The sequence below is a fragment of the Bombus pascuorum genome, chromosome 10 (genome assembly GCF_905332965.1).
Source record: "Bombus pascuorum chromosome 10, iyBomPasc1.1, whole genome shotgun sequence".
NCBI classification, from domain to species: domain Eukaryota; kingdom Metazoa; phylum Arthropoda; class Insecta; order Hymenoptera; family Apidae; genus Bombus; species Bombus pascuorum.
The window spans coordinates 10,472,091-10,497,962 of NC_083497.1; the positions used below are offsets into that span (position 1 = coordinate 10,472,091).

The window sequence follows — 25,872 nt, forward strand, 5'->3', positions numbered from 1 at the left end:
TTAACACAGTTCCCGAAGAACGTGTACGCATTGTTCTGGCGGAAGTTCGCGAAGCGAGAGGCGCGAAGAAGCCGAGATCGATCGCCCATCAGCAAGTCTCCTAACGTTCTACAGAAGATGCCAAAGGCACAAGACGCCGCGAGACACCGTATAAAGCCAAAAATAAAACGTTACGTACAGCTCCGCTGGCGGATGCCTTTCGTCGACAGCGTCGGATCGTGTCGTCGTTGCTGCAACAAAAAGAATAAGCACGAATTAATCCCGAGCGGAACTTTGAAACTGGAACTCAACGAATTCACTTCAACCTCGCTGTTCCTCTTTTACAAAAAAAAAATCTCCATCGCTAGAATTACTACTCATGATCCGAAAACTTTCAGCGAACAACCGAGTAACTAACCTTCTTCCTCGGAACTTCTTCAACCTCCCTTGCCCGCCCACCCTCCTATGCGTTTCCTGTGCGTTTTCCACTCAGAGGAGCACCGGTTTACGAGTTCACGGTCCCGTGAACCACGAACTCGCGATCGGAGAGCGAAAGAGACAGAGGGGTCGAATCATCTCCCCAGATTCCCAAGCACCGAGCGTTATGAACTATCGGAAGACACATTAGCGCAAATCTGCGAAGCCAATAACTGGGCCCGACGTTCCGCGTCGCCACGGAACGGAGGTGGCTGTGGAGGTGGTTGCACGTAGTGGATGAAGAACGGCAGCAGGGGATGAGAGCTGGCAGGGGGCACGTCACCGCCTCTGTCGTCGGGGCGTCAAATTATTCTGCGATTAATAATCCGCGCGTTACACGCGTGATCGGGCCTTTATCCCGATAGCTGGGCTCGCATCGCTGTCTCTCTTTCTTCCTTCCTGCCAGCCACCCCCCTAAAGGTATCAATGGCTGCGGCACGTCGGAGCGATTGTCCTTCTGTGTCGAGGGCATTTATCGCTCCGCGAGACGTGCATGAATCGATTGCACGCGAGCGTCCTTTAATGAAACGCGCGGCTCGTTCGTACTCTAATCCTACCTCTCACCCAAATCTCTCTAACTGAAAAGATTCATTAGATTGATTAAACCGCCGTGCCCGAAAATTCACCAGCCGCTAGTACTGTTCTATGGATTCCCTTCTTTTGTAGTCTTACCATCGCTAAGTGTTGAAGTTGTAGGTGTACAGTAGAACGTCGGCTTTGAATATCGGAACATTTACGAAAATTTAGACGAATCCGAAAAATCATTAAAAATCGGAGAATTGATAAAGCGTTTAAAGATTGTTTCTTTGATTGGAACTTTCCATGCATAAAGAGCATACGCATTAGGTTGTCCCAAAACCTAATCTTCTCTCTTTTCACGAGGAAACAATTTTATCGAATTGTACATGATCTATTTTGTTCTACTGATTAAGCTAAGGATCGCAATATTTCACAGATTAGGTTTCATGATTTCATATTCTTATCTCGACAAATAAAATACTATGAATTTTCTACGAAATCGCAAATACAGAAGAAAAATTAATACAATCGAATTAAGAACGATTCAAAGTTGTCCGCGATTTTATGTTTGATGTAAAGTTACGTACTAAAGGTGTATTATGAAATAAGGATTGTGTATTTTAAATCGAACGAAGAAAGACAGAAATGGCAAATACATGGACCTTCCTCAACTTTGACGTGGCAGGCAGAAAATCCTAATTAAGGAGAATAATACTAGTCTGTAACATTTTTCCTCCGTACCCTGACGATTCGCAAGTACAGATATAATTATCTTCTGAATTTTCATAATTACGCTTCCATCCTTATGGAAAATGGTACGATATTCCAGTAAAATCCCGTAACCTGCTGCGATTCCTTTCGACGGTGCCGGAAGAATCGCAAGCGAAAGAGTCGGTACAAAGGAATTATATTAAGCTCGCAATATACAGATTCCTTGCGCTCGCCCCCTCCCCCAAAACGGTTCGCGCGGTGTTCGCGGAAATTCGCAGACAGTCCGCACGTTTCTCATACTCGGTCCTATCCCGCGCCGTTCCGGCGATTCCGCATTGTGCCGAGAAGAATATAAGTCGGCGCGTGCGTGTCCGTTCGTACGTGTGGAAAAGGGTGATATCATCCCCGTAATGCGATGCAGGCGCGATGATCCGGGAGCAATATACCTTGGGACGCGCACCGGGAGTCAGGACCCCCCGTAGGATAACCCGGGACCTCTTTGGCCCCGGGACATCGCGATATTGCTTGTTTTATTGGAGCGTGACACCCATTTTTTTTCACCCTCTCTCCATGGTCTCGATGTCTCCAACCTACCATCGCTTTGACGGTGGAAAGGGTCGGTTTAAGAGGGCGAAATTCCGCAAAAAGAGAAAAGAGACGACGAAAAATCATCTCGACTCGGATGTTTAGGCGTGGCGGAGGCGAGTTCCGGACGATTCTGGATGAAGGAGAGGGTGGCTGAGTTTACTGGGAGAGACGAGGGGGGGTAGGGATGACTGCGATAAACGAAACAGATTGTCGGAACGATCGTACCTTGGGGAGAGATACCGTGGATAAATATATGCCCGGTGTTTTATGGAAACTGTTGGGAGCGCAACGAGGGGTAATTTAACGGGGGGTGCACAGTTCGGACACCGCGTTCGAGGTAAAATTTTACGACGGCTCTGGGATACTTGTTACGTAGCCAGCTTTGAAAATAACGCAACCGATCTACTTGTTAATCGGGGAAACGAGATTTATCTCGCGGCTCGTTTGGCAAAGTTTATAGCAAACAGAGTGTAAGTTATTGATTTAGAGTTCTGGTTACGGTCTGGTAATCGATGTTCCGCGTCGAGAAACTACCCACTCAACAGATTAATTATCGATAAGACGACGACGTGAAATAGTTCCGAGATGATTTTTCGACGTTTGATCACCGGGGGAAGTTTTAATGCGCCGTGAAAAATAAAGCGCACGGAAGAAAGCAATTAAGGTTATTGCCTGCCCGTGACGACGACGCGAGGATCAAAGCTACTCGACGAATTAAACTCCGCGTCTCGAAGCGTATCGAGAGAGAGAAAAGAGTGGGAGAAGAGAGGAAGACGAAAAGAGGAACGGTCCAAAATTTTCGCAAAGCCGGTCGAGCACAATTTCTCATATGGAAAAGTTTCTCCTCTGTTTGCGCAACGACGAGGGGTTTGACGATGCGGGGAGAGGAACGCCAGGTTGCAGGCTTCTCGCGTTTTCCCCCGCTTTTCCCAACTTCTGTCGTCCACGAGGCGAATCGTCGAAACGATGGGACAAACAAAACCGATGCCAAACGACCCCACCACCTAGACGCGACAGTCGAAGACCCTTTTCCACGAATTTTCACGTCAACTTGCAAATCTCTATCGTAGATGCACGTTTCAAAAATTTCTTTCAATTCTGATCCAAGATACAGTGGCTCGCGCAAGTATTTGAACATTTACGCCAAATATCTCGTGACTTTCCTCTAAGTAGGTGCATTTTCGAATTTGTTTCACATTTTACCGATATGATCGTGATAGTCGGGCCTCGTTACGGTGCTAGTGAAATTTCGGATCGTCCCACATTGTTTCAAGTACGCATATTCACGAAAATTTCTATAAATGCGCTGTCTTCTCGATGACTGAAATTGACAAAAGTGGACATACATTGCTTCCAAATTATAATACATAGCGATTCTTCATCGTAGTGAAGGAAATTTCAAAATGTCTCGTACAACACGTACAAAGTATTTCCAAGAGAGTTCCACGAGCATTCAAATACTTTCGTCAGCTATCGAATACAGGGACACTGATTATCCAGCTTCGTATCACACACATCGAGGAAGAAAAATGAAAAATCAGCTGCCAGTAGAACGAGTGTACGCAGAAATGAAGGAAAAAGCGGAACGAAGGGCGGACGAGAAAAAGGGATGTAACAGGCACGACGGTAAAAAGAGAACAGAAAGGAGAATCTAGTAAATTTATCAGTGGTCATCCGAGGGCGGAACCGTCGGGGACAAATTCCATCGCGAACATCGCCCTCTTTTGCGAACCCGCTCGAAACCTACACCCCCGTCCACCCGCTTTTCTCTGCGCGGGGATGGTTGGCTGGTTCGTTGGCTAGCTGCTGCTACAACCCTCCCCCCGATCTACCCTTCGACTAGCGTAAGTCATTGCGGCTGACCGGAAGTCACAGGATCACCGGAACCAGGGATATTTATGCGAGCTCACCCGCCGACCGGGGCATTACCCGTAATAAGGAAATTGCGAATTTATTACGTACCCACCCTTCGTCTTCCTTTCCTGTGCGCGATTCCCGCCCCCTCCCACCCCTAGCCTGATATTGTCCGAACAGGGTGGCAGAGGAGGAGGTTCGGACCAAGAGTTATTTCGGGTTTTATGGGTCGAGACTAGCCTGGGTCATCCGGCAACGTTCCAGATGATGGGGGAAAAAGCTGGAGATTCTGCGAGCTGCTGGATTCGGCGGTACGAAATCTTAGCTGGCATGAAACGCGCGTACTTTCTTCTACGAGCTCTCAGGAACACCTTTGGTGGTTTCTTATGCCACGATGGCGAAGAGAGAAGAAAGAGGAAATCCTTTCTTTCGAAAGTTTAACACGTTGCATTAACAACAAAGTCGCTCGAATTATCGCGGGGGTGATACGATTAGATTTTATGTCATTTGATTGAATTAAGAATCTATAGATTAAACGTGATTATGGAATATGTTGAGAAATGGTACACAAATTGGATTCTGTAAGCGATGCTTCATGTAGAAATTGTTTTGCCACATAAAATTCAAGCGAATTTATCACGGAACATCCATAATAAATCAAATTATGAATATTAAATGAAATTATGGCGAGCGAATTAAACAATTTTGAAAGCTGATTAAACAATTAATTAATTGCCCCGAGGCACGACGAAATACGCAATTACAACGTATCCGGCATGTCGAATTAAATATCGTTCTATTTTTATGGTTACACCCGACTCCTCTCCATCGGATCCTCTCAACCCCTGAAATTAATCGAAATCAATATCGCCTCCCGGTGCACTGAACATTTCATACGTTTTATATATTTTCTTATTAAAAAAAACAGATTCTCATTTTTGCCACTTAGAAAATTAAATAAAATTATGCAAGTCTATAAATTAGTGCCTTTTGATCATTCTACCGATCACTTAGAAGATTAAATAGAAACAGAATTTCTTCCAACTTTATTATTTGATAAAATCTAGAACAGACTAACCTTTTCCAATCTTATCGAAATTTTCTATGGAATATACGAGGAATTTCCAAAAAGCTACAAACTTCTCGAATACAGAAGTATCTTGAAATACGAGATAATTGTGTTTGAGATATTCTACCATACGTACAGGCTAGAGAGGCTTCGTAAACGCGTTTTCATCTCGCGGCAACGAGACGAGGAAGAGTGAATGGCCGCGGGCTAGGAGCGGAAAAAATCGTGTCACGGGATCTGGATACTGTGGGCGAAAGCCACGGGGGACTATTAGCACACATCATCGACAGTCGGGTCGCTGCTCGTGATGCGTCGGCATTGTTGTGCCCGGTTGAGCGCTGGCAGGAGGCGTGGTTCCGCGATAATTCATTCTTGATTGCGTGTCTGATACATACGACCAGTAATTATACCGCGGTGCCGCGTGCATCGGTCTCGTACTCCAAATCATTTCGCGGGAGGAACTCGCGCCGACTCTGCCTGTCCTCTCCCAGCTCGGACAATCGAGCCCCTTTGTTTCGACTTTTCCTTCTAGCTCCTTTTGTATCGGTCATTTTGTTCCCGACACTTTGCCCTATCGATGAACAAAGAAATTATCAAATGTCAAATTTGATCTCCTCTTGAATCTAGCTTCAAACTGGAACAAATTTAAACCTGAACTACGCGCAGAATAGTCAAGCTTGTCGTACCAGTCAGAAAATTGCATTTTATATTCTGACAGTGGTACCTAAAAGAATTTTAACCAACCACTATATCGATACGAATTTCACTTCGTTTATAAGCCAAAGTGGAGCAAACTGGAAATACGTCGTCGATTAAAATGAAAATATAATTCGTTTATATGACTTATGTAATATTTCTAGCAAGAAATTCGTATATTATGCTCGTTAATTTTACTTATCGCTTATTAAGACTTATCGTTACCTGCGAGTAAAATTGAATACCAAGTGAGCACATGCTCGTACAGTACAACTCTAACAGAGGTAGAGTAGTCTGCCTTCAAATATGCGATACTCGCTGCGCTATGAAGAACGAAGTATACTTTTCGAAGAATCTTATCGATTGAAAATATTCCAATATACAATTAACATCGTTGATGCAAAGATACGTAGGAAGTGTAGGAAACTGAATGCCGAAAAAAGGAAAAGGAAAAGGAAAAGCGACCAGAGAACTTACGAAGCAGAGACGCAGAGACGAGGAATTAGAAATGCAGAGCCACGTTCTCGTTCGCCGGAGATATTAAGCCGAGTCCTTAGCTTGATGGATGAAACGGGACTTACGTTACTAGCCGGTATCCGGCGATGTCCGTGTTCGTGCATCATCAATAACTCTCTCTCTCTCTCTCTCTCTCTTTCTGGCTCGTCTATCGTTCCCTTCTTCTCACCGCGACGGAGGACTATGATCGCGACACAACCTCTCGGATCCTCTCGAGCCGTGAAAACGTCTCGGTAGGATGTTTAATGCGACCACGGGCGATGCGTGACCCCTACACGATCGTGGTAGATCGAAGGTGTAACTTTCGGTAAAGAAGAGGCTGCTCTGTTCGTTAGTCCTCACTTGTCATTTGTCAGGAATACGTGTCTAATGACGGCAGCCGCGTGATTATGAAATAATGGTACCTGTCGGCCCTCTTGGACGATGGAACCCGGCTCTCGTCTGGAAGCCGTTAATGGCATCGCGTAATCGTCGTCGTTAAGTCGACTCACGCCGTTATCTCTGTCCCTTCTCGCTTATTTATTGGACTGTGCGTTTCTATATAGATCTCGAAATTTCGTGTATCACATGGTACGCGCGAATTTGACTAGACACTGCAGATAAGGACAAGGGTTGTTTTAAACCACTGGCATATTTATGTCGAGCAAATCTGACTTTACGTTGAGACGAATTAGCCCGTCGCTCGAATTCTTGACCACGTAAATATAACAACCTTTTAGTTACGCGTCTCTGCTTTTCTTATCCGATGTGTCAATTTTGTTAGAATAAATCGTATTTGTACTTGCTTAGCTTCAAATTCTATAGAAGGTTCTACTTAAAAAAAAAAAAAAGAAAAAACAGTTTCATGGTTGAGCAATTTGTCTCATAACATTGCTTGTGAACAATTCCTGAATTACATCGCGTCTCATAGTTACAAAAATACTAAAAATTTTCCATTTTTACATGCGTATCAGCTGTTACGATTCGAGAGAAAGTACACCATATTCGAGATCGTACCGACAAACGATTAATCATCTTTTACATAAAGAAAACCAGAACACAATATCTGCGATAACACGCGAGAGAATAAAACGATTTAGCATCTCGTTTCTTTAGTTATACATCCATGAAACACTGAATTTGCACAGACTCACTGCGCTCACATTCCCACCCTCTCTTGCCTCTGTGACATTCTTTCGAAACTCCTCGAACCTACCCCTACTCTCTATACGTCATCAACGGCACAAGAGCAAAGCAAAGAGAATTACTTAGCGCGATGAATTTTTAACTAGCACGCCCTCGGCCGAGAACGAGCAGCTTTCCGAAGAATTTGGTCGCGCGGGCCTGTGCTCGCGTTTACCTTCTGAAACCTCGGGGGAGGCTGGCTCTCCCTAAAGAATTTCCGCCCTATAAACTTCAAATCCAATCTGTGCCAGTACATCAGCCGGCCAGCAAACATAACCTTAGCAAAATATTGGCGTTGCTCGTGTGCATGGCCCGCGCACAACTTCCAACGTACGTACGCGTGCTTGTGTGTGTGCGTGCGCCGTGTGCGTGTGTGTATGTGTAAAGAGCGAACCTGCGCAACCAGGTGGTGGTCGATCCCGTCAGCTTCGAGCCCGTTCCTCGAGAACTCGAATCGCGGCTACCGGGGGTTCCAATGGCGCGGCCAAACACGAGGGTGTGTTGGTACATATGGTGTATCGTGAAACCCCCGTAGGCTGTTTGGCCGCGCGTATACGAGACCGGCATTATGCTGGCTTGATTGGGTAACGGCAAACGTTTGCTCTCGCCGTTACCGGCTTCAGGATCGGTGCATTGACCTGTTTCGCTGGATCTCCACTGCCATCGAACATTCATTGACTCTACAGGAAACGCAATTTTCCCCGCTATTTTAAATAATTGCCCGTAGCTCGTGATATTTTTACTCTGCTGCCCGATACGGTTGTCGCCTCTCTGACTTTCAGTCGTTCGAATCTTTCTTGTTTGTTCTTGGCAATAAAACGAATCGCGAAGAAACGAAGTGACGAAATGATCGAGCATACGGTCAGAGTTCCAATTCGAGTCGGAAAAATCTAATTAAGCGCAGTAGTTTATACAGCGTCTGTATTAGATCCGATTATCAGTGAATAAACTCAGCAACGTTTAGTTTAAATTTAAATATCTTCCAAGTTTATTCTTCAACTATTCGATCGTTATCGAAAGTACGTCCACCCTTCGTTAGATAGTTTTTCGTTAAATTCCTCACATAGTTCGATCGGAAACAAAAGCAGCAGAATAGGAAAATTATTGCAAATGCACGATCGGAAATGTAGTTCAAACTTACGATTGCGAAGAGGGCTGGACAAAATGAATACCAAATCAATCATAGAAGATTTCTAGGTCAAAAAAGGTAGAGGATAACGCGATAATCGGGGATACAGTCAAAGTTGCAATACAAATGAGAAAAATCTAATTAAATGCTGTAGTTTATACATACTTATACTGAATTTAATCCAGTGAATAAACTCAAACACTTTTACTTTAAATTTAAATACGCTCGAAATTTGTTCAGCCAGTCCGTCATTATCGAAAGTCCCTTCACCCTTCGTTGAAAAGTTTTTCATTAAATTCCTCACCTAGTTCGACCAAAAACAAAAGGAGCAGAATAGGGAAATTACTGTGAAAATACACTACATCGATTGAAAAAGTAGCTGAAACATACGAATAAAATGGATGCTAAATCAACCGTAGAAGATTTCTAGGTCGAAAAGGATATAGAATATACCGGGAAAGAGTGATTCTACGACGTTCAACGTTGAAAACGAGCCTCGAAGCTGGCTCTGTTAATTCTCTGTGATCACGAGATACGAGATACGTTTCCAAAGCAGAAGCTAGACCGACGAGCAGCCCGCGAAATGCATTTTGTTGGCACCGAGAGGAGAGATACCTTGCGCTTTTCTCTTTCTCTCGTTTCGCCACTGCCGGGCCCGTCTTTCTTCGTTCTTAGTAGCCTCGCGTCGCCGAATGGATTCGTCACGGCTGCATTAGCGAAATAAATTGCCGGCCCCGGCCACCGTATTCACTTTCAGCCTGGCACGGAACATTTTTTCCGCCACCTGTGCCACCGAGCGTAATCATGCAGATTTCGACGAGCTGCCCTGGCAACGAGAGGAATCTTAATTATCTCAATTTCGCAGCTGAATCTCTGAATGCGTTCGTACGCTGACACAAATCCCTCGCCACCTTGAAATTTCTCCAATTCCACTGGCTCATTTTTCGAAAATTCTATACCTCGCGCGTTCTATATCCTTAATCGCGACATAAACTTATCCATGGATCTGGCGTGGTCGTTTTGAGAGACGTATAAAATGTATAATACTGCTATTAAATATACGAAATATATAAATACATAGAAGCGGTATTATTTCGTTCCACGTACAGAAACTACAAAAAATACTCGCACGCTATGGTATTAGGTTGTCCTAACAGTTTCTTTCTTTTTATAATGAAACAATATATTATTACATCGAATATATTATTTTATCCAATCGTGTATGATGCATCTTGTTCAATTACTACAAAATTACTAAAAAAAGAAACTTCAAGGACAACTCAATATATCATAGTACATTCACGTATTAAATAACGTCCAAATACATATATTAAATTTTTCATACAATTAAAATGAAACGTAGAATTCGATAAAAAATATGCTTCATTGAAAAACAAGGCAACGTGCAACTACTTCTTGCAGCCACCGTACGTTTCCATTCGTTCGTTCCACCTATATCAAATTCGCGCTCACGTCAAACTAAAACGGACCGAACTGCGACAAAGAGGTAAATGAGTGCGTAATGTAAACGAAAAAGTGGCGAATTTCTCCAAGAGAAATCTCGGAACATCAATCTCGTAAAATGTCGTAAATGAGACGCGTCCAATTCAGCTCGGTTTTCGCATAGCCCGTTGCGTTCTCGCATCCAATAAGCAAGTTCGCGTGGAGCGCGATCCGTGACGCGTGAAACACGCGCACGCGTGTGTCGGTTGAACCCTGGTCTGTTCTAGAGACCGCTATTAGCAGGAGGCTCTCGTCGGCCACGTCGTGCCGCTGCAAACTTTCAAGTAGTTTGGTAGACACATGGCGTGGCAGCGTCCCGAGTTCTGCCCTCTCGACCAATCGCAATTATCCCTAAACACCGAGCTGCCACTACATCTGTTCCCTTTTCGCGTACTGAAGCTGAGCGCTGGCGAGAGCGCGCGCGCGCGCGCTACCACGTGGAACTCGAGAGCAGAGGAACACAGCCGAAGGAGAATCGCGAAGGAGAACTTTGCGGGGAACTACCGCCGCGAACTTCCACTTCTCGACGGTTAATCCGAGTTTCGGGAACAAGTTGGACCCACCAACCCCATGTCGCCGCGCAATCGCGTCTGCACGAGGAAGGTACTCGCTGTTGGAATTTCCTCGAACGTTTCAGTGGAAGAAACGGTTGGATGGAGAGCAAAATGAAATTTGTTAGGAAAATTTCTTTCTGGTTTTCAACGCTCGACGGTACCGAGATAGAATTATTATTTAAATCCGATGCAGAACGAGTTCGAAGAGATTTGTAGAACCGAACGCGCATGTAATAAAACTAATGCTTATCTCGGAATGTGTGACAGCTGCGTAGATACGCGATACGTATCGTAATCAGAAAGAGATCGCCATGGGTCCATTTTTTCTGATCGTTCAACAAAGCATTTTCCATTAGTCTATTTTTAGTTGAACAATCTGGTAGTTTCAATTGTAATTAATCGTACAAACAGTGGATGAGTGACTGCGAGAGTATAATTGCCGAAATGCCTAAATTAAATTGGACTCTAGACGAGACACTTAAGCACCATACTAGCCCCATGTTGAACAATAAAATGTCGGACAACGGAACCTTAGTATATAAACGTCTTGGTTGAAAGGTATGAAATCGATCGACTCGGTCGGTCAACCAACTAGTTGTCTTACATAAACGTAGCCTTTTACGACTGAAGGAAGTCAAAAGAAAAATAGAGCTATTTAAAGATCGTGAAATCGATCGACTCGTTTGATCGACCAAGATTACCCGACACAAACGTAATTTAAAAGAAATTGTAGATCATGGTAAGACGAGTTAATGAACGATTTAAGCTACGAGAAGATTGTAATAAGAACGAGCAATCGATAGAGTATACAGGTTAGGCGAATAGACAAACGAACAAGGTTGAGTCACGGAAAGAAGGGATAAAACGTAGGAAAGGGAGCAAAGTCGCGAGGGGGTGGAAAACCGTCTGTGGTGGCGCGGAAGCCGCGAGTCGGATGGCGTAACCGAAATTACTTAGCCGGGCTTTCAGAGGCAACCGAGGAGAAAGGACTTGTTGCACGAGTAAGTTGCGGCCGCCGGTTAAAATATCGGAAATTTAAGCATCGTTCCACTCCCACCGGTCTCCCCCGTTTGCTCCTCTGGTTTCGTGGCGCGGCAACAGCAGCGGTGGATTTACATTTCGTCTACCACTTCTTCTGGCTCTCTTCTTTTTCCATCTCGTCTCTTTCGCTCTTCCCTCCGCTTCGCCACCGGAAGCCGCCGCGATCGCCGAGATTTTCCGCCTCCAGTAGACAGACCAGCCTCTATACACGGCTGCTTTCCTCTCTATGATTGCTCCTCTATGTGTCTGTTGCCAGGCTCGTCGAATACCCGCCGTTTCTTCAGTTTCCATCGCTTAATACAACGATCTATACTTGTACAGTTTTATTTTGTTGTTAATTCGATATCTTTAGATCGGATAATAATTAAAATGGCTCTTGTTCATATTTGAAGACTATAGAGGACCAATGCGACAATCACATGTCCCATTTTCTACAGGGCACCAGTTTTGGGATTCACAACGTTATGAATCGATCTCGCCAAAATTGTGCTTATATTCAGTTTTTGAGCTATACGTGTGTCTTTTCATTCCCTGACAAATGTGTTCGTTATATTATTCATTTCGTTATAGTTGGTAAAGAAAGAAGGGAAAAGAGAAAAGGGCTATTCCGTTAGTTTCTCGTACTTAGTTTTGCACAACGCTAGTTTGGAAATATGCGCAGTATGGAGATTGCCTGTACCATTATCTAAAATGGTGAAACATTCGAAATGAAAGAAAGAAATGAATACAAACGTGACACGCCGAAACAATAATTGCGAGTCTAAACGATAATAGCATTAGCTTGCTATGTTAACGCACACATATACGTCGCAATAATCCGAGATTCTTTATCGCGTGGATGAAACGAACTGCATTGATGTTATGGTCCAACGTCAAATAACGCAAATTCTCCATAATCTGCGCTCGCGGATCTGCATTAATTAGCGCGGATTGGTCTCTGCGGTATTTATTAACGCGATTGTACGAGTAAAACCGATTCGTCTAGTCATCTCCATATCGTGGCATTCGGCGACCACGATAATCAATTTCCAGCAAATATTTCAATGCTGCGCGCCGACTCTGCTCGACCGTCCTAATCATTTCGACGCCGTTTTGCCCAACGTGGCGCGGCGATTCGTAACTCCGATCGTCACTGCCACACGTGTATTTTTGTCAATCGAAACGAATATATAGAATAACCGAAAGGCTGCAGGAACACGGAAAAAAAACTATCGATCTGCACGATGGCGGACGCGATCCTACCCAGAGAAAGAAAAGAGCCACTGTTGCACGAATCTGGAAACGCCGAGATCCGCGAAACGATAATTATCAGCTCACCCTTAATTAGACGTTATTAAACCGATCCACCGAGTTGTGCCGTCATTTTATTAATAACGAGCGTATCATCGATGATTCACCGATACGCGAGCATTGTCCGCTCCGCACCTGCGAACTTTTTCTCCATGCCCGTATATCCCCGGCATTAATTAGTTCAAATTAGTGTCGGGCGCTGCTAATTGTCGCGGCCATTGTACCGCCGCGTGAAACCGATTTATTGTGCCATTCGAAGCAACGCGCGATCCTCGTCCTCGATTCGAATATCGCGAATACCTGCGCCAGCTCCAGGGAATTGATCGAATCGCCGAAACACAATTCCTCGCGACTCCTCCAACCCTTAACGATTCCTTTCTATTCTTTCAGCGACGGGTCGACCGCAGGATGTTCGCAACCGGATAAATGGCTCGCGCTTGTTTCGTCCCGCGAGGATGCTGCGCGCATGCGATTTCAACCTTTGCTCGCGAATACGCTGGCACTCGCTCGTTGCCGAACCGAACAGATAGATCATTTAATTTCCCCAAGCCGCGAAGCAGTTTCGCTTCCCGAGGGAGGCCACCCTCCGTCGCTTTGACATTCAAGTTTTATCGACTTTGTTAATTCGTTCGCGCGAACGCGTTTTGTTCGCGGCAAAAAGAAAGGAAACGTTGGACAGAATGGAAAGTAGATTTCCAGCGTGACGCCTCTTCGATGATACGAGTGAAACGTGATTAAACATATACACACTCGGACGTAAGTATTAGGATACGAGGAACAAGATAAATTGACATAATATGCCACTACTTTTTAGAAACTTTTAAGGAACGTTTGCTGATAAAATTAAACGACTCGATCTAGCCAACTATAATCAGAAAACTAATTAAACTGCTAAACTTTTCTCTACTTCGTTAAGAACCACGTTTATTAAAACTTCTTTCGCCAGTTTCGACGATATTTGCCACCAAATTTTTGGAACGCCCGGTACAAAAGAAGAGATTCGAAGGAAAATATCATGTATCGTATATAGGAAAGAATAAACTCGAAGATTTGCAGGGAGACGTAAGAATTCGTTTCTAAGAATGTCCAGGACGACGGTGTGAATTTCCCGGCGTGAGGATGCGACGCGGGAAGTATTCCTGGACCAAATCCCAGGAAGGAGGAGCCGCCATCGCAAATCCAGCCGAAACGATTTTTCTCACAAGCCGTAGGTAGCCGTGCACGTGAGACTACCTGCTCGGATTCCTGCGAGCCCTCGCCAGGGCCCGTCGTGCTCCAGTTGGTAAAAACGTTCCCACGACATAGGATACGCTCCCAGAGCGGCCATCTTAGCTGCGAGTTCCAAGGGGAAGGGGCTTCTTCTCTCCCTTCGACGCGACACTGCACGGACCAACCTTTGAAAAAGCTCGCTCACGAGACACCTACTTTCCTTTCCATGCTCGATCTTCGTTGGAAATTTGACCGAGCATCGATCCAATTCACGCGCGATTCACTCCACAATGCTACCTGTTTCTTCGTGCGCCGAGTTACGCGAAGCTTTTTACGTAAATCCCTGCAGAAGCAACCCAGTTTCCGGTACACCACAGATTTCTATTTGTTTTCTCCATTTGAGAAGAGAAAATGATATTCGCCGTGAAGCATTAGGCAAATCGCAAACGATCGAGCCTCCGTTTCGAGGTTTTCGGTAGATACACTGGCAGAGATTAATATTTCTTTGAATGCCAATAGAAAGTTTCCCTAGTCGAAGCGTGTAAGGGTGAGCGAATAGAAATAATCTGCCTATCCGGTATGGGCGAAATATTAAGCAGTTAAAAACGGTCGTATAATTTAATATGCTGCGAACGAGTTCCGGCTACCTGTATAGCACGCGGCAATAAAGCGCGAAAGCATCAGGTGCGTCTCGTTTAACGTCTAAGGGGATCGGCTGTTACCGATCGAAAATAGAGGATACGTGTGTGGAAACCGGACTCCAGCGTCGATGTAACTTCGTGGCTGCCTCGAAAAATGTTATATGCGTATGCGGTTGACCCTTGGACAACGCAAATTTCAACCACGTGTCCTCGGTTGTACATGGATGGTCGTGACAAATCTTGGATCAATATATACGAGCGAAATATAAATTTAGTGGCTTAGATCGTTAGGAAGACGAAATAATGGCGAGCTTTGTATCAACGAATTTTAGTACGTTGAAATGTACCAATGGATAAAACATCAATTAATTCAATCTTCGTTAGTTGCGATAAATTATTAGAATAAAAAGAAATAACAGAGAATGTCCAATCTCCAAAACAGTACAAAACTAATCAAAGTTTACAACGACCAAGTTTAACGTTGCATATTTACGTCATACCGACTATAACAGCCACGTTGTACATTCTTGGGCATTTGTAAGAAAATTGCACGAATACGTGCAATATGCGAAAATATATAAAACATTCACAATACTGTGCTCGTCGTAACACGCAATAACTCTAGCTTCTTCTACTTGCATCGTTTTCACGAAGACGTAAATTCGCACAGATATCCACGATCTAATGATAACGTACGTAGCAGACAAAACAAGACTTCCAGTCGATAGTAGTTTATTATAAGCAGATTTACTGGGTGTCAAAGATTACACGTGGATTTTCAACTACGATTAGTCAGCGTTTCAAACCTTCGTACTGTTCCGACTGGGATCTGTTATACTCCGTTGCATTATAGCGTATCTGCAGCCACGAAACGATAGAGAGAAGATAATTTTTACCGCGCGGATCAACGTTCCATGCAGACTGATCACGATCCAGGTTCGACTCCTCTGCGAGGCAGATTGCTCGTGATCCACGATCAATCCCCTCGGATCGAGGCTCCTCTAACGGAGTGAATCACCGATCCGCGGAACACGCTGGATCGCGCAACGGCCATCATCGGCATTGTGATGCTGTGTGGCGATCGTTAATCAACTGAGAGTCACTGGGAGTGCTCATTGTGGGCGGGTTATTAATCAAATGAGAACTACTGCGGCCTATTGTCGGCCCCTGGCAGGGGTTCCCGCGAGAGGGACCGAGAACGAGGGCAAGGGATACCGTGATCCTAGAGAGGAGAGGAGAGACTCTCCTTCTCGTATCGACCAAGCCACGAATAGCGACTGCTTCGCGACCGCATAGATGTGAAAAGCTTAACTGTACATAGAGAGATACGTCGCCACGGTTCCTAACTGCAACTTACTTACGATTGTCAGACGAAGAAAGTTGAAAACTCGCCCAGAGATTCGACAAAACTTTAATTTTTCCTTTACAATACTTCTTCGCTCTCAAATGTTTAGGATAATAATAGATCTAGGATATAGATAGTGCATGATTGAGCAGCTTCTTGAAAACAGAATCTGCAGATCTACGTTAGGTACATGTATAATTTCCTAGGTAAATGGTCAAGTTATCGTACCAGATTTTTTTTTTTTGTTACAAATACAGGAAGAGCAAAGCTTTTTGTTGCATAATATAAGAAGAATGAAGTTTCTTATAAGAAAGTTGTAGCATAAAAAAATTCTCTTACGGAAGTTTCCTGTTGAAATTTTCTAAATTACTCGCGCTAACGTGTGGTAATTTCCATTATCTTAAATTCACTCTCAAGGAAGCTGCTTCGTGTATGAGCTAACTCGGTGATATGGTCAGAAAGAGGAAAACAAATAATAATTTCGTGAATATATGGACAAAAATTGACGCAATCGTTTCCTCGATCAACCTAATCGCTGTACGAGATGATGATGATGCGAGAGGGAGCCAGAGCGAAAGGGTCCCGAAGACGTTCCTATTTCCTGCGAAGAAGGTAGCAGGGGAAAGATCTGCTCCCTGGTGCGGGACAAAGGAAGATTATCAGAAAATCTCAGTGTATTTTTGTGAAAGAAGAAGAAGGAGAGAGGGTGGCACGGATCTGTGCGAGAAGCGCGCGATCTAGAATCAAAGTAAGATCGACCGACGCGACGATATCCTCATGGCAGCCGTTGATGAAGATGTCGACGGGCAGCTGGAGATTTCTGAAGATTACGAGCACCACCCGCCGACATCGCTTCTCTCGTTCGCACCTTATTCAACCTTTCTACAACAATGACGTGTAACGAGAACTTTACGACTTCGTTCGTTGGGATATTCGCTCGCTCGCTCGCTCGCTCGCTCGCGATCCAGATTCTTGGAGGGGAGAGGAAGAATCTATTCGTAGAAGAGAAAGAGAGAGAGAGAGAGAGGGGGGAGAGACATCTTTAAGAAGAGCCTTCTTCATAACACTTTTAATTAAAATTTAGTTCTTCTCAATGGCGGAAAAAATCTTGGTAAACTTCGTAAAACCGCTTTGACAACGGTTAGCGCAAAGAAAGATGCGAGAGCGTTACGCTTAGAGGAACGCGTCGTGTGAACTTTCACGATGTTTATAGGATACAATTCGCAGCAGCGCAGCGGTGTGAATATCACGACCGGAATCTGCGCCCGGGTTCGCATGAATGTTACATTGATTTCACCGCGTGTCAGATACGCGATTGCAACAACGCGTGCCACTGGAACAGACATTATCCCGCGAACAAGTTGCCAACTCTGACAGTCGTAAGCTTTCATTGTGAAAATTTCACACGTTCTCTCTTTCTCTACTTCGCAAAGAGAGACAACTTCCAGTTGCTTTTTGTCCTTCGTTTAAAAAAGAAACTTAAGCCTCGCGTAGACGACTGAAATGCGTCGCTAGCTTCGAAAATTTAACATTTCAAGCTTCTAAATAGACTTTAACGCAAACACATTACCGAGAATGTTCGCGTGTTTAGGAATCTATCCATATTCGTTGATTCCCTGAAATCCTGAATTACTCGATTTGTCGAACGCTAGCGTTACTCTGCTTTTGCTCTCGCTTGCTCATTCAGAAACGGGTTAAATATAAACACGCAATTTGTTGGCACAAAGGGATGCCGTCTAAATAGCTGCGCTTTCCCAATCAATTGCGATGAGTCGAGCTAATCAGGCCCGTGGAACTCGCGTCGATGAAACGAGGCCTGGCGCGAGACGACTGTCGAAGGAAAGGGCTCTTTTGTGGCACATCAGAAATCTCGTAATGTGGGAATGGACGCAACGACTCGGCCCAGGTTCCGTACCCCCGCGATTATTCCATGTAATTAAGTCGACGGAACTTTTCTCAGAGCTTTCAGGGTTCTCGCTTGGCGAGAAGAGGGTGAAAAGATGGAAAGAGACAGAAAGAAAACGGGCGAAGCGAAACCAAAGAGCGGTGGAGAAACGAGAAGGAAAGAAAGAGGAAAAAGGGAGACGCGTAGGAGAAAGCTGGTGGAGAAAAGAACCGAGCAAAGAACACGAGGCAGAGAAAGAGGCGAAGAGAGAACGCTAGTAGGTGGAGACAGGTCGACGAGAAGGTGGTGGAGCAGGAGGTGGAGGTCGACGGAGGAGAGACGAGGAAGTAGAGGCGGTAATTAAGAGAGTTAGTTGCCGGTCTCCCAATTAGGAGCCAGTAGGAGCCAACCCTGCTACCGCGACGCCTGCCGTCTCTGCCCTGAAGCGAACTCCACCTAAAGACCACCCGATCCTCAGCTCCGTCGCTGGCTACCCACCGCACAAATGGAAAGGCTACACCCTCGAATTTGTTGGTTCGCTCCTGGCTCCTGGAACCAGCGCCTTTTGGAATATCGAGGATGTCCTGCGTTCAGTTCTCAACGTTACCAGCCTCTCCGTCGTCGACATGGACACCTTTCCTCTTCATCTTAAATTCATCGCGAAGGAAAGGAGATAGCGCTGTTTCCGCGAGACTTGGAGCGGGCGTGGAACGAAAGGGCTGAATAATTGTAACGAGCAGAGATTGCGCCGTTCGTGGCGTGATAAGAATTCGAACGAAGGGTGGATGCTCGAAAGGGGGGAAAGTTTCGAAAGGGTTTTCTCTGTCGACCTGAGAAAATTGTCACGACCGAGACGAGCAACGAATCAAGCCCTTTGAATCCTCCGCGCCCTTCCCCGCCGCAACGAGAAACGGAATTACAGTCTTCTTGGAGAACGAAGGCAGACGACACCCCGATGCCATGAATTTTAATAGAAAACGATAAACTGTCATCGACATTCTTCCAGCGACATTCTCTAGCACGAGCTAAGACTACATGGACCCTTTGTAGTCCGCTTTTATGTCGCCGTTTAGGGTGTAACCTGACTGAACTCTGCCCCGTCATCCGGACAGGATGCCAATAATAATATTTGAATAATAATCAAGATAATCGATGCTGTTTAACACCATACTAAAACGATCGGCGATCCCTCTAATACTCTATGAATGCGTTAGCAACGATATCCGAAGCACGCTTCGCTTGTGGTCGGGTCACCACGTGGCCAACAACTTACTATACTCTTTTATCGAATGTACGGGAGAAGAATACAGAGCGATAGCAGTAACTGTAGGAAACGGAGGCGCTTTTCTCGTCTGACACGAAAGATGGCGTCGTTTCGGTCTTGCGAGACGTCGACAGGAGGGGTGGCACGATATCGAGAGCAGACGCATGGGGTCGAAGTCAGGAAGCGGGAAAAGGGTTGCCAGTGCATCGATATATCGCACAGAGAATCGTCGTTCTCCGTGGCCTGGTAACTCTCCTCCCATCGACCAATTGATTCGTTGAAAAGCTATCGACAGATCGACGCACCGGAAATGCCGCTGTGACGCGGCTCTCGCGAGCACGCGCTTGTCAACCCCGTCGCTGCTCTTGCCACAGTGTCGTCTAACCAAGCTTCAACAGGTTGCGCGTTCTCCTCGCGATAACGTGGATTTGACTCGCGTTTCCCTCGTCTTCCTTTTCGATAGCCTATTATTATATCTCTCATTTCCTCTCACGCTATACAAATATTCATAATAAACTAAGGACTAAATTCTCGTATCCATAAATGGACATAATCTTAAGAAGTAGAAGAATATTCTTTAATCGCGACACCGGAGGATTCTCAAGCCATGCTATTGTCGTTACCCTTCTATGTCATTTGCTTCGTTTCATCTTCGGTAGAAATATTCGTACGCTTTCTTATTTCTCAATGAAAATGTTTTTCTTTTTTTTACCAGGTTCTACGCTTCGTTTTCGTACGATCAAATTCTTATGGTCGTACGAAAGCGCTACTAAATGAAACAAAATTATTTTTGTTCTGCGTTCTCATCGTCGTCATTCCGACAGGTGTTCACCATTTTTATCACAACTATCTTTAATACGCTCGAAGATTCTTTATATCACGAGGTTCCAAACGAGATAATAATCCCAAAGATACATCTCTAATGACCTTTTACGTGTATTATATATTCTGCAAACGTTCCAATACCTATAAACGGGGCGTACAAAGATTTCGCTAGATTTCAATTTCTGCGTGATAAAATCTCTTTCCCTTATTGAACGACGGACACATGGAGACACGACGATCGTGACCGCATACACGACGCGGTAATACCGGTTCGTCACCGACGCCATTTCAACAGGAACATTCGCGCGTGCTCACGACCCTCTTGTCCTCCCCCCCTTTCTGTCAAGGTTCCCGGGTTTTCTCAGTCGTGGAGTCGTGGATCAGGCAAGATCCCTCCGTAGCGATCGGGTGACAGAGGGTCCCGAGGAACTCCTCCGGGGACAAGAATCGAACACCTGGTCGGTACGCTCGACGAGGGTAGCGACGCGAAGAGGAGAGGAACCAACGGGAGAAGGGTGGGCGAGGGGTTAGGTAGGCGAAGGGTGAGGAGTGTGTGGTATTAGCATGACAAAAGGGCCCCTTTGGAGGCCCCTTTGCAAGGGTCCCAGGTGCGTGGGACCGAGTTTTCGGGTCCGGTAGCCGCTGGAGGGCGTTTCGTGAACACCCCCGCCGCGCTGCTACCCTCCGCTGCTCAATGAGCCTGTCATTCATACGAACCCAGCCCGTCTACACTGTGCGCGGATGCCCAGCACAGCTCGATAACTCGAGAGGCCAACTCGGAGATCCTATTACGTCGACCTCGAAAATTCCTCGTGGCAGAATCTTGATCCTCTTACCGTTCGAATATATCGACAGCAATTAGGAATGATTAAAGTCAATTAGCGATGCATTTGTAAAACGACTGACTCGGATCCTGGAGACTGGGATCGCGGTTTTGAACTCGCGAAGGTCACGGTACGATGGTACCAGGGAATTAAGTTTGTTCGTTGAATTTATTTCACGAAGAGCGCAGTGGATACTCGTGTAATTGCGACCAAAAACGGAATATGCTATTATACAACTCAATTAGGAAAATGATATATGAAAAATAAATAAAAGCGAGATATTCTTCTCGAGGAAATAGTACCAGAAGAGATGTTTATATGTAAAGAATATAGAAATTCTGAAGTTGAGGGAAATTCAAAGAGTGACTGTAACAGCAACCAAAAAGCGACATTGATGCTGCTTAACTTTCAGCGATTCTGACAGTGGTAGCTTTTAGTTTTAGTCGCGAGCAAAGTTTTACATTTCTATCGTTTAAAAATGAAATAAAACGCGCATTATCTTCTGTTAGACGGGTGCCCTAGGACCAGGGCTATCAAGGTTGTAAAAATATTCCATCCACGACGTTCATAAAACAAGCTCTAGAACGTCTCGCGACTATCGTCTAGAGCCCTCAGGCTTCGAACAAAGTATGAAAAAGCAAATAAAAAAAGGATGGTCGAGGGTCCAAGAACCAAGTGAACTGGGATGCTGGTCGCGTTCGTGCGTAACGTTTAAGCTGTGTTCTCAGCGTGCTCTCACACTCCTTGGCTTTTTTTCAAGGCGGACCACGAACTCGCGACACGGCCGAGAGGAAAAAGGAAGTTCCTCCGACGCGTGAAAACGTGCCGACGAAAGAGTGCTAGGTTCGGGAAGGATGCAGATCCGCGAGGCATATGCGAGCGAGGCTTTACGTAAGCAGGTGTGACGATGCGTGGACACGCGTCTACCAGGAAAGGCGGACCCTCGCACGACCAGGTGTTCTTTATGACGAATCTCACCTCGAAGCACGAGCTTTCGCGAGAAACGCGAAATTTACGAAGAATTCTCACTTTCTAGGAAACGCGATTACAACGTTTGATTTCTGCCAAGATGTTCCTGAACTTGCTGTGATCTGCTTTGTTCTTGAAGCTAAAGGATTTTAATTAGGAAAGTCTCGAATAGCAATCGACGAACTCCTGTCGCGTTGTTACACGGTGGATGAGTTTAATAGAAGGTGGCTGCGCAGGACTAATAATTTCATTTCTCTTCTTTTGATGGAGATTCTTAATGGGATTCTATTCGAGATATAAATTTAAGGAATGAGCACGCTGACTAGGTACAAAGGGTGTTTATAACGCGTTATTGATTTCACCGAATATCACAATGCCACCTGGCATTGTAGACGCTTGACATTAACAGAGCACCAAGACGTATTGTCGAGGAACATATATTGGTACAGCCCTGCAGCTAGACTCGTCCATTGTACTGTTTCAGCGCACCTCCTTGATCTACCTCCGCCCACAGAGGAAATAGCAAAAAATTAGCAAAGCAATTTGATGTTTCGCTATGATAAAAAATAATATAAGATTTAGAAATACGTTTCCCGCAACCTGTAATTTGTCAATTTTACGAATATCGTCGATCGAATAAGGATACTCGTTGAATAATACCAACAAAGCAATTATAACGAGCATAATATATAATCTAGTACCTCGATAATGTTCGCGGATAGCAGTAATTTTCTGTTTTCTCTCGAATCTGCTGATCGAATTTCTAATGAAAAGTGTCTCGTTATTTCTGGATCAAACCACGAACAAAGCAACTTCCTTTTAAAATTTCAATTCTGATATTAAGGGCGCGAAAATTTTGAACAGTTCGGATAATCCAACTTGTAGAAAATTCAACAGGCCGAGGAAAGGAACGGAAAAATTAGGTCAGCAGGCCGTTAGAAATGCACCAAGTATTTATTTCAATAGTTCCACGCGGCAAGTTGGAACTTCTTCCATCCTATTTCCGCGCTTTCATTACTAGGAATAATAGGACGGAAAGCAGGACCGATCGCGCAGCCCGCAAAAGTTGCTATCGCCGACTGAATTTCCTGCTGGTGACAATTATCCGCGCGCAGAGAGTACGCGATTGCTTGCGCCTGACGGCAACTCTTTACTCCACATAGATATCAAACGGGAAATATTTGAACAAACATGTCGCCGGCATAGCGAGAATTTAGTGCAGATTGCTTCTAACGCGACAGAAATTACCTTTGGAAAATATTTTCCCAGAAAGAGAAATTATTTCTGAAACCGTGTTAAGACTTCTATTCAACTAATCAGTACATTCTCGTTGATTTTTAAGCTTCAATAATTTCTAGTATCATTTTAATATATCGGCGCGAACGATAGAAGAAACTTAAAATTGATTTAAGGTGGCGAATATAACATACGATATTTTAGTTTTGGCGTCGCAACAGTGTCGAATTCCGAGACACCATCGATCTTTTGCAAGAACGACTTCGGCGTCCGGTATTTCGGCTCACAGCCTACTTTTTAAGAAACAAGTTTCGCCACGGAGTGATGCATGCGTCGGCCTGAAAATTAGGGGGCTGCCTGTACACAGTGCAACAAATTCTCCACCAGACCACCGAACAATGCACCTCCTGCGAGTAAAATCACGTCTCTGGAAGTGACGCGAGAGACAAAGAACGAAAACACGTTGCCCGTTTCTAATTATTCGCACTACTAAATATCGCCACTACCGAATGCCAATCGAGAAATCAAAATGAAAGACCTCGCGCTGCTTCTATCATCCAATTCCTTACCCAAATATCTTTTTCGTCTATAAAAAAAAAAATTTCCCAAATCGTTGCATATTTTCAAACCATAAAAATATATCGCAACAGAGAGTAAAATTACAACTCGATCAACTATAAAACCAAAGAAACGATATCTATAAGGATAGAAATACGTGGCTACATTCAAATTCTCAAAATCCTGACTCACACCAGTATGATTACTTTTAGCCTGTCACGTAATATAATATACTTAATAGGTAAAACGTTCCATGTACATGCTATTTGTTCGCTGATGTTTATAAAAACACAAACTTCCATAAATATCTCTAGTCCGTGTATTTCAAATCCATTACCGGCAAATGCATTTCCGATCTAAATTGCTGACCCTTGCCAAGCCATCAGCAGAATAGTTAATTACCCAGGTGGTCCCGGCGATCCGAGAGTGTGTCGGGCGCGTTTGAAAATTCGCGGCTATCATGTCGGGGACGTCTTATCTCCCAGGAACGTGTCGCGAGTTATCGTCAGCCGGCGTTATAGTGGCCGATATTGCCCTGGCCTGGCCGGAGTGATTAATCTTAGTTCAGGCCAGGACACTGTATCCTACCGCTGGCCCTGCAGGGTAATGATCCGTGGCACACACGATAACCCGCCGCCCTTGTCTGACACCCGTGCGTGTCCTACGGACGTCCTTCGTTCTTGTACCATCGCCTAATGGTATCGAGGATGCCGGAAATTTCGTGGTCAGAGAGGACACCTTTCTCGAACGGCGGCGAACGTATCGGAAGACGAGGAATCTTAATTGAAATCGGGCCATTAACAACGTAAACGAGAACGTTGCAAGTGTTACGCAATTGTTTTCAGCCAAGAGACATCGACCTCGTAATTTTCAAAGCCTTTCGACGAGTTTTGTCGTACCTTTACAGGTACACGCTTCCGTCTGCTCTTCTTTTTCGGAGGTTTCTGCGGTCCCTCGATTTCACGGCCAGGATGAATCGAGTCCTGTACTCGGTTTCGTGGCGTGTCTCACTGGCAATTGTTTTTGAGGCTTTGCACGAGGAACCAGTCGCGACGCGGCTGGTGATCTTGTACGGGAATACGAGTTCGACCGGTATGAAAATCGACTGACCTCCCGGAGCAACAACGGAGCCACGTCACTTTGAGTTATGGTCGTGTACTGGGTGTTTCGGAAAGAATTTCTTATTTAAAGGACAATTATTCACACGCGTAGAGAGACTACTTTCATGTCCTATCTCGATTTTACGATACGACGTATCTCTTTGCGATTTTCACTGTTTACCGACAAACCTTCGCCCGCCAACGAATCTTTTGTTTGTCGACAAATTCTTTGACAATAATATCTGGTATTTTCTATCTGTATTTGCAGAGCACCCCGTATAGTGCGTCGTGAGAGCAGCGCAGACCGGGCCGCGTGAAATCAATGTTTCATAAGCATGGATAACAGAGCCGACCGCCATGTACACCGTGACCAATGTACATCTTGATTTAGTAGATCCGTTGGACGCGTTTAGGTAGCCCGGTTGGTCGTTGAAGGTAGGCTTAGGGTGGACGTTCTGCACTCCCGGCTGCTACTCGGCTGCTCACGAGCTGTCTCGTTAGCAGTCGGACAGGGTACGAGCAAACCGTGCCAGATGAGTACGGAGAGAAGGAGCGGATACGTGCGAGAAGGGAGCAAGAGTAGAAGAGAGAGGACAGAGAGGCCAGACACGGAGAGAACCACAGAGACGAGAACAGAAGGGAGAAGGAAAGAGACGAAAGAAAAAGAGGGGAACAAGAGGAGAGGAGAGGCCCTGTCTAATAAAGCAATTCCGTTATGGTGGTCGGCGTAACATGAGAAGCTATCCGCCCTCGTTGAATGCGTCGAGATTTTTATGCAGTTACCTGTCCGCCACCCCAAAGGGACCAAGAGAGGAGATGCAACGAGGAAAGAGGAGTGGGAGTCGGTACAGTCGGCTGGAAAGTGTACCGTCGAGTGTTCTAAAGCGGTTTCGAAGTAATTTTGAAGTTGGTCGTCGTGGGGTAGG

At 45.1% G+C, this 25,872-nt stretch overlaps 1 protein-coding gene across 12 annotated transcripts in view; it reads right to left on the minus strand.

Annotated features, from left to right (window-relative positions):
* Positions 1–25,872, minus strand: part of LOC132911461 (transcription factor Sox-2) — a 360,539-nt gene that overhangs the window by 221,802 nt on the left and 112,865 nt on the right. For 6 of the 12 annotated variants that reach the window (XR_009659004.1, XR_009659001.1, XR_009658998.1 and 3 more), the window contains exon 5: positions 179–230. The exons of 1 other annotated variant lie outside the window; for it this stretch is intronic. The gene's annotated coding sequence lies outside the window, so the exon portion shown is untranslated. Of the gene's footprint in view, positions 1–178; positions 231–24,952; positions 24,958–25,872 lie in introns of those variants that run through there. 5 more of the 12 variants (XR_009658997.1, XR_009658996.1, XM_060968095.1 and 2 more) reach the window with 1 other exon arrangement.